Below are 9085 nucleotides of genomic sequence, written 5' to 3' on the forward strand. Positions count from 1 at the left end.
CTTATAGTGTTTTAAGGAATCATTTTATCTGAAGTGAAAGTCACAAAAAGATTAGAGAAGTAGCAGTAGAGAATTGGACATGGTGGCTGATGCACAACATCCTGGAGGTCACCTTTCATATTGCTCTAGCTCCTCACTGCAGATATATGCTAGAGGGCAAAACCAAGCATTTCTTAAGGTATATATGCTTATGCATGGAGGAGCTTGACCTTGCCAGCTAAAATGATTACCTTTTGATGTCCTGGGATTTAAACATGTTACCTGAAGACACATTGAAGGAGATTAGTCAGACTCTTGAAAATTATTCCTACCCAAATTCTCTCTTTGCACAACTTTTCCAGATTTAACCCATTAGGTAGTAATTAGGAATGTAAGAACATTTACTTTATATTTCATTAATGATAATTTGCTTGAGCATGATAAGACAAATCAATAGCATATGGTCCTGAGTTTCATACTTATTTATATTTAGTGATATTTCTTCACTAAATAGAATTTAGTGAATTTTACACATTTCCCTAGAGTCTATATTAGCTGCATATGGAACTATCTCACTTTATACCAGTGTACCAGCCAATAAATACCTTTAATGGGTGATACTTTGGTTCTCTCATTGAAAATAATTGTCATCACTAATACAGAGTCCAGCAATTATTCTTTCTAGAAAAAATTAAAAGTACTAAATTATCGATGATATAGTAAGAACTCAGAAAACTTATATGTGCATATGGTTACACAAAATAGTGTTCCCTATCCACACATACAAAAGCAACAGTACACATAGAGAGAACATTATGTTATATATAGTTTTTCATACTACCTTCAACCATAGATTGGGAACTCTTACTACTGGGTACCATCTCACCACTGATTCTACATGACAATAAAATAATTTTGATGGCTCAAAAACTGTTCAAAGAAGCATTTTCAGTTACCAGGATACAATTATAAACCCATAGAATGTACACTTGTAAGAGTGAACTCACATAAACTACAGACTTTGGGTGATCATGATGTGTCAATGTAGGATCATCCATTGTAAGAAATGTTCCACTCCACTGGGGGAGTTGACAGGTTTGGCTATGCACTTGTGGAGACTGGGAGCATATGGGAAATCCCTGTACTTTCCTCTTAGTTTTGCTATAAATCCAAAATAACTCAGTAAAACAGTCTTATAAAAAAGTATTCAAGTGAACATATATAATTGCTTTACTGTTTCACCACCGCTAATATGGGCACAGAAATATTATTTACTTTGCATGTGCTTAAATTAGTAAAATGGAATGTATTTTGAAATAAAGTAGGGAATAAAAATTTTATTTAGGGTACTAATTCAGCAGAAAATTCTCAAGGTATTATTGCCCCCAAATAGAAAATGTGACCAACCTCACTGATTTTGGGAGTTATTTTTAAGGATATGTTTATCAACACTTCTTCCATCTAATAGTGTACCTATAAATGGCAACATGTAATTAAGTACATATATTAAATCTTTCAATTAAATTTGGCTGCTGAGGATCTGGGTAATAACATGAAATAAAGTAAATTTTCAATAATATATTTTGTTCAGTTATAGGTTTTAGATATTTCTAAAACAGTTTCTTGGTTTAGTAGTATTGGGTACCATCTCACCACTGATTCTACATTGCAATAAAAGATTTTTGGTGGCTCAAAAATTGTTCAAACAAGCATTTTCAGTTACAAGCATTTTCATTTTTAACTGTAAACCCATAGAATGTACACTTGCAAGAGTGAACTCTTAAATAAAATACACGTCAAAGGTTTTCCATGTACTCTATGTATTGAGACCCTTTTATGTTTGTAGTTTCTCCAGGCTTCCATAATATTATATAGCTGAGATATCTAAGGTTTTTCATTTATTTTTATAGTATCCTCTAAAGGCATGAGTTTGAATCCTATTTTTGACTTGAAAATCTGTATCTATACTTACTGGGGCAAAAGCCATATGCTGTAGGGAAGTATGAATTGTAAGAAAGAGACTTAGAAGTTGCAGTGACTCATGACATTTAAAGAGATTTTTCACAGCAAAAAAAAAATAAATATAGAAAAAGATAGTAGTAAACTCAGTGTTGGAAGCATAGAAATAGTGGAGAGAAAAATATTAATGCTGAATAATATTTTTGATACATATAATTAATTTTGAATTTATAGATTGCAGGAGCATCGAGAAGAAAAAATTATATATTTTATTTAATTCTCAAAATACACATGAATAAAGTAGTTAAAAGTTTACAATGCTTTTATATTGCATCTTTCTGGAAGTAAAATGATTATATGAGAGAATGAATTACTAAGATTTCATGGTTTTAAGATAATTTAATAAAATTACTTCAGTGTTACCTATTTGACTTATTCATACTGTAAATAATTTACTCACAAGATAAATTGATCACATTCTATATAAATATATGTAGATAACAAATGCTATTTTGTTTAATACACATTATCATATTAAATCGTATTAAGGGAAAATGATAATACTTACAAATAAAATATACCTAGATTTTTATTTGAATTTGTAAAGTATTTTAAACAGTTTTTATTATCAAAAATGTAAAACATTTAAATAAATATGAAGAAGTAATAAATATTACAAATTCTAAAATTATTTTGAAACAAATATGAAATAACACATAACTTGTTATAATTATTTAATTTTATAAACAGGTAATGGCTTTAAAAATGCAGTTACAATATTATCTCATCTAAATGTTAGTAATACACTAACCTAATATAATATCCAGTGTTCAAATCAGGATCCAAAGAAGTTAACATGTGACAATTGGTTGATTCGTCTTTCTTCTTTTCTTTTGGCATGGCTAGAAAATGATCTCAGGTTTTGTGCATGACTCTACCCTTGAGCAGCTTCCCCAGTTTGCACGTTCTTCCTTCAATTGATATTTTTCCCTGGAATGTATTTAATAAGTGAAAAAATAGCCAAAATTTTATGTGGCTTCAAAATTAAATATCTAACTAATTACATTGATTTGACATAGTTTGTGACCCTGCATTTATTGGACAACTGAAGTTTAATACAGAGACATGATTCTATCCAGGTTTGTTAATTTTGGCAAAATCACTTAAGTGGGTAATGTTTTTCTATGAGAAAGCATAGGTGTTGGTTATTTCTTTTCTAATCCTGGAAATCATTACCCAATTATAAGAATTTGTTAGGGCTAGGGATGTGGCTCAAGCGGTAGGGTGCTCACCTGGCATGCGTGCAGCCTGGGATAGGTCCTCAGCACCACATACAAATAAAGATGTTGTCTCCGCCGAGAACTAAAATAAATAAATATTTTTTTAAAAAAGAATTTATTAGGGATTATAGAATGGTAATTTTCTAATTCTATTATTTTTAATGTACTTCTTGGTTGAACTATTTTTATTAAAAGAAATTTCTGCTTATCAAATTTTTTTATCCATCAGGGTATAACTTCAATAGAAAATATATTTTGCAAAACATTTTGAACACCATTTTCACACTTTTTTTCCTTGTATGAAATTTGTATGGTTATTAAAAAATAAAAACTTGTGAAACTAAATTAAAGTCACACTTTTCTAAGTCTTTTGATATTAATGAGCCTTATGGAAAAAAATTCTAATGTTTAGATGATGCTAATTGATAGTTCAGTAAGATGTTATTTTAAATAAGTTTAAGGTAATTAGTGAAAAAATGTGTTTTACTCTGTGGTAGAGGTGATTGGAAAAAAACAAAAAATAGAAATAAAAGTAGGTGGCTATCTAATTCTACAAGGCAATTTTTATTTCCATATCTTGAAACACTTTAATATTGTGGTATTGATACTGTAGATGTGCTAATACTGCCTCTTTTCAAATTGTTTACTTTATTTTTAAAAAGATATAAAAATAATCTGGTATTGATTAGCACTACTAATATGCCACATCAAATTATAACATTTTGACTTAGTGGATTTAAAATACATATGTTCATTTAGTGTGGTGTTGTAGGTGTACAATTGATATTGTAGAGTTTTATGATACAGAGAAAAGCATTTGTCCTTTCTCAGCTAAAGTTTGTAATGTTTTGGATCCCTTCATTTTATTGTATTTCCTCTAGGAAGTAGTGGCAATGCCATTCTCACTTATTTCTGTATTTTTTTTGCTATGCACTCTCAAAGTAATGTTTTCATATTTTAAAACTTTATATTATACTATCTGCCAATAGCAATGTTTTGCTTTGTCTTGATTCATTGCAGATATATTTGGAACAAAGGAAACCGCCCACACAACAAAATATTAAATCATAAATGTCAGAAAACTCTATCTCTTCTTAGTATAAACTCTAAAATTCATTACCTATTTTTAAAAGAAATAATGGTCCCTTATCTACTACTGTGCACAGGAAAGGAATAATCAAAAACAGGAGACAAAAATATCAAAATATTTCAAAAACATTCTACATAATCATAAAATTAAACAATCCATAAGATTTATGGATCTTAGTATCAGCTATGTCTAAATAATCATTAGTTATGTTTTTACTGACTACTTATTAAATGTATCAGTAATAAATGACTGCAGAAATACTATTAAGGCAACAATAAATCCTGAAAATTTTATATTTTACACATATCACAAATACTGATAAAAATATGACAGTAAATTTTAACATAAGAAATAAGAAATGAAAGAACAGGGGAAGTGTGACTAGGTAGGTAAAATTCAAGGCATGTAAAATTTGTCTTGTCCCTAACCATGCCTCCATGTCCTATTCAAAGTCCTTGAGATTCATTTTGAGAGATATTGTTTTAGAGTTTCCAATTCTCCAAACACTTATAAGAGAGAGACGCCTCTTATAAATAGCCAAACAAGCACATTCCTCAATGGGACTTATTAAACCAATGGGTAACATGATGAATTAATTTTTTACTTTTTGATTCTTTGTATTAGAATTTTTAGGGAGTAGTGTCAGTAATATAATGACTAATATTATCTAACTATTCAGCATTCATATGTAAAAAGTGAGGATAAGTTCATTACTCAGATGAATTTTCTTCAAACATTATTTGCACAAGTTTTCACATGATGAATATTATGATTATTTTCATTTCTAAATTTAATATTATAACTTATAATGTCTGAAAAACTAGTGTGAACCAATGTAATGCTCTAATTTCAACTTGCTACTTGCATTATAAAAGTGAAGAATTGTTGATTTCATATCTAAAACTTTTCTCTGGTCAAAATATCTTTAATTCCTTTCTTTCCATTTTAACTATGAACAGTTGAATTTGCATTTTTAAGGTAATTTTCAGTCACTTTTGGGTGGTGTGCAATGTGCACTTTACAATTGACTTATAATTGGACTGTGCTGACAATGGAAAATCTTACAAGTATTGAACATGACATTTATGACAGTATTGCTGTCATCTTGGCTTCTTTTATTGAAAATGCAGAGAATTATAATTGGGCTAACAAGCCTGGTAGCCTGGTCTCTTTCCTATTATATTAACCAGCCTAGTCTAGCATTAGCTGCCTGAACACACAATGAAACAGGCCTAGAGCTTTTGTTTTTCTTTCTATTTTATTTTGGTACTTGCCCAAGAATCTAAGAAAAAAATCTTCTGCCTTCATGTAATGTTTGAGAATGTTTGATAATTTTTCTCCATCCCACGAAGAAATGTAAACACCTAGGTTTTCTAACTTGATTTCACTGATTTTGGATAAGAGATTAATTCTAATAAAAGACTAGTTGTATTTGTTATGTATGAGAAATTATTATCTTAAAATAATAATATCAATCATTATCTTAAAATTTTATAATTTTTTGGCAATTTTTCTTTGAATTTATTCTAATTTATTCTAAATGGTTTTTTAAGTGGTGGATTGATTTCAAAATGAAATTTCTCTTCACATGAACCAATCAACGTATTGACGCATTACTGTATCCTTTGACTTTCAGCAAGTAATGTAGCTTACTGTATATGAGAGTGAGTTTTGTGAAATATTAGATATTTTGTGAATTAAAAATACTTTGTAAATTTAAAAACTAAATTTTTAATTGAAAATTCAATACTTAAGAAAAATTATTTGAAATAGTTTTTGATTTAAAACATCTAAGTTTGTAGCATGTCACCTATTAGGAATGTTAGATTCTATACTAGTTTTATTCTCTTTTTCTGGTTTCTTAAGATTTCAAATCATTAGCTTACTATTACATTTCTTTTCCAAATATTCCCAAACCTTCTCTCAAAATATTTAAGATCTTTAGTTAATTGGTTTTTTTTTGTATAGAAATATGAAAACAACTTGAAAATTTGTCCTATAGACATTAAACATCACAATAGCACAGAAGAGATCTTCTGTAAGGATCTGTGTATCAGAATTAATATTAAAAAAATACTACAAGTCTATAATAAGAAATAGTCCTTCAGACAAACTATAAGCACTACACAATTATTTTAAAAAGTGAGTTAGAACTCTATGTATTAAACTGAAGAAAAATGTGGGAAAGCAGAATACAAAATAATATGCACAGTATGATCTTGGTTTTGAAAATAAAAGACAAAAAGTACATGTTTTTTTTTTAAAGAGAGAGTAAGAGAGGGAGAGAGAGAGAGAGAGAGAGAGAGAGAGAGAGAGAGAGAGAGGGAGACTTTTTTATTATTTATTTATTTTTTAGTTATTGGCGGACACAACATCTTTGTTTGTATGTGGTGCTGAGGATCGAACCAGGGCCGCACGCGTGCCAGGCGAGCGCGCTACCGCTTGAGCCACATCCCCAGCCCCAAAAGTACATGTTTGTTACTGAGTTTTATAAGAACTTCAAAATTTGCAATTAAAAATAACATTAGTGTTTTTTTTTAATTTTATTTTTTTTATGTGGTGCTAAGGATTGAACCCAGGGTCTCATGCATGCTAGGGGAGCGCTGTACTTCTGAGCCACAATCCCAGCCCCAACATTAGTGTTTTTTTATGTTTCTAGTTTAATGGGATCTGTTCAAATTGGCATCTTAGAAGTTGACAGTGGAGGAGAGGGGATTATGTTTACTTTTCTCTGTCCTCTAGTTTTTTAGATATATTTCAAATTTGTATTTAAACAATGAAGCAGTCTTATTTCCTTCATTAAAAAGGCATACATTACTTGGTAAAAGAAAATTTTGAAATTTTAGATTTAATATTACATAATCTAGTTTCTCCAGTTGGTTATTTAGTTGTTATAAATTGTAGCCTAATAATTAGTAAAAATGTTGTAAAACAAATAGTAGTTAAATTTTTGATCTTTGAGGTTCTTTTTTAAAGTTCACAGTAATATTGTAAATCATTCTTCTTTTCCAACCACCTACTTATATTTAAAGTTGTGCAATAAATAGCTTGAGTGAGCTTAAGAAAAGGACTTATTCCAGGTTTCTTAATATAATTTTAATTTTATTTAAGTGTTTTGTTTGAAAAATATTATTTAAAATACAATAGTAAGATAGTGTTTGTTATCCGTGTTTGAAAATGAATTTTCCCATAAGGAAAATTTAACTAAACTTTTCCAAGTTTTTTTTTTTTTTTTTTTTTTTTTTTTAGTTTAAATACCTTGGAAAAATGAAGTGTAAATTAAAAGTTTCCATTCCTACTTCATGGGTACTAAATCCAAAATCTAAATTAAATTGCACTAAAGGTCAGTCTACAGAACTTGAGACTTTATATTTCCCAATTAAGGGGTGGGCTACTTTATCTTTAATATCCTTTAGAAAGTAAAAAAACACTCCCTCCTCTTTCAGCCTTCATTATCAAATAATATCCAATCAAAGTAGAATATATCACTTCAAAAGTGTTTAGAGGTGTCTAATTATGCATTTTGACTAGGAGTCATCCTTTGCATTAGCAACTGTCCTATAGGACTAATTAATTTAATTTTCTCATTAAATTTATTTCTGCCCCAAATAGTGTTTACCACTAGATATAAATAAGCTTCAATTTCTACCTCTTAAGGGAATCATGCCAATTAAAGTAATGAAGTTTTCAAGTTTCATAGCTATGTAGTCAACCATGTACCAAAATAGCTGGGGTTTAATGAATCATATGATTTGAGTTGGGTTTTGTTGAAGTACTGATGCTTGCAGTTTATTAAGTGACTCGTTCCTTAAATACAAACACCACAGGGTGTAATCTTCGTTCACAGATTCTGGGATTTGATAAACCTAGGCTAGAATTCAAAACTTGCTTTCTTTGTGCTCTGTCACCTTCAGCAGGTAACTAGACAATTCTAACTTTCATTTTCCACACCTATGAGGCACAAACATCAAAACTTAACTCTCCAAGTTGTCATCATCATGTGGAAGATGTAGGGAAAGTGTGAGACATCAGGCTCAGCATTTAGTAAAGCATTCAGTAAATAAAATGACCTGCCCTTGTGATTAATTCATACTTTTTGGTTTACGATTTAATTGTTAAATGGTATTAAACATATTTAAAGTGTGAAGCATGCCTGTAATAACAATGAATCTAGAGGCTGAGTGCAGAGGATCCTTAGTTTGGGCCCAGCCTGTGCCAACTTGCCAAGACCCTGTCACAAAATAAAAAATAAAAAGGAGTAGGGATGTAGCTCAGTAGTAGAGCACATTTGGATTCATTCCCCAGTACACTCCTCTGCAAAATAATAGCTATGTATGAATAACTTTTTATTGATTATCATTTAAGTCTTAGAACTAAGAAAAACATAGAGAAAGAAGTGTGTTGCTTGAGGTTGGTGTCTTGTGGTGTTTCAAGTTGCACCTCACTATTGGCCCTCCTGTCTTACTTTCTTACTCCTGTGTTTCAATCATATACTAATGAAGTATAACAATTGTCATTTTCTTTGTTATAGGTTCTCTTGATATAAAGTATGTGGGCAATATAAATGTACTTTTCAACTTAGTACTAATAGCATCTCTGTTTTCTTGCTAACTAGAAAGTCTGTCTAATATCTAATATTTGTTTTTTCTTCTTGTGCAACCTTTCCTTGGTACTAGCTGCTGCTTCAAAGAATAAAGTTAAAGGTGAGCCCATGTCCATTTTGCATGGTTATGGTGATTCACTTTTCTGTTTATTCCAAGTTCTCTTAAATGATGAA

The sequence above is a fragment of the Callospermophilus lateralis genome, unplaced genomic scaffold (assembly GCF_048772815.1).
Source record: "Callospermophilus lateralis isolate mCalLat2 unplaced genomic scaffold, mCalLat2.hap1 Scaffold_82, whole genome shotgun sequence".
NCBI lineage: Eukaryota > Metazoa > Chordata > Mammalia > Rodentia > Sciuridae > Callospermophilus > Callospermophilus lateralis.